The sequence below is a fragment of the Centruroides sculpturatus genome, unplaced genomic scaffold, assembly GCF_000671375.1.
Source record: "Centruroides sculpturatus isolate CEXI.00-Female unplaced genomic scaffold, Cexi_2.0 scaffold933, whole genome shotgun sequence".
In the NCBI taxonomy this organism is placed as follows: Eukaryota; Metazoa; Arthropoda; class Arachnida; order Scorpiones; family Buthidae; genus Centruroides; species Centruroides sculpturatus.
Window position 1 is genome coordinate 214,210 of NW_019385185.1, and position 434 is coordinate 214,643.

Consider the following 434-nt stretch of genomic DNA (forward strand, 5'->3'; position numbering starts at 1 on the left):
TATATCTGAATAATATATTATAACAACAAATAGAGCAATTTTTGCAAGCAATGCAGTAAGAGGATAAAATCGCATCTTTATTAGTTTCTACTTGATCATCAGTAGAATGTTCATTTTCGTTTAATTTTATAAAAGTTTCATTGACATTTTCCTTTAAAATATTCCATGACGATTTAAAATGTTGCAATTCTGAAATAATATTGTGTTGAGTAGCTACTGGATTAAACTGTATTAAAATACTGCTTAATTTTTGAAATGCGTTTTCAGGAATATTTAGTGACGGTCCCGTAAATTTTGGTCTAATGAGCTTTGAACTCGCTGTAAAGATGACAGTCGAACTCTCCCAGGTTGCTCTCTCTTTTTCACTTTCCCTGATTTAGATCGAAGACGTGTGAATTTGGTCAGGGAATGCGACAATTAAATCGTCTTACACT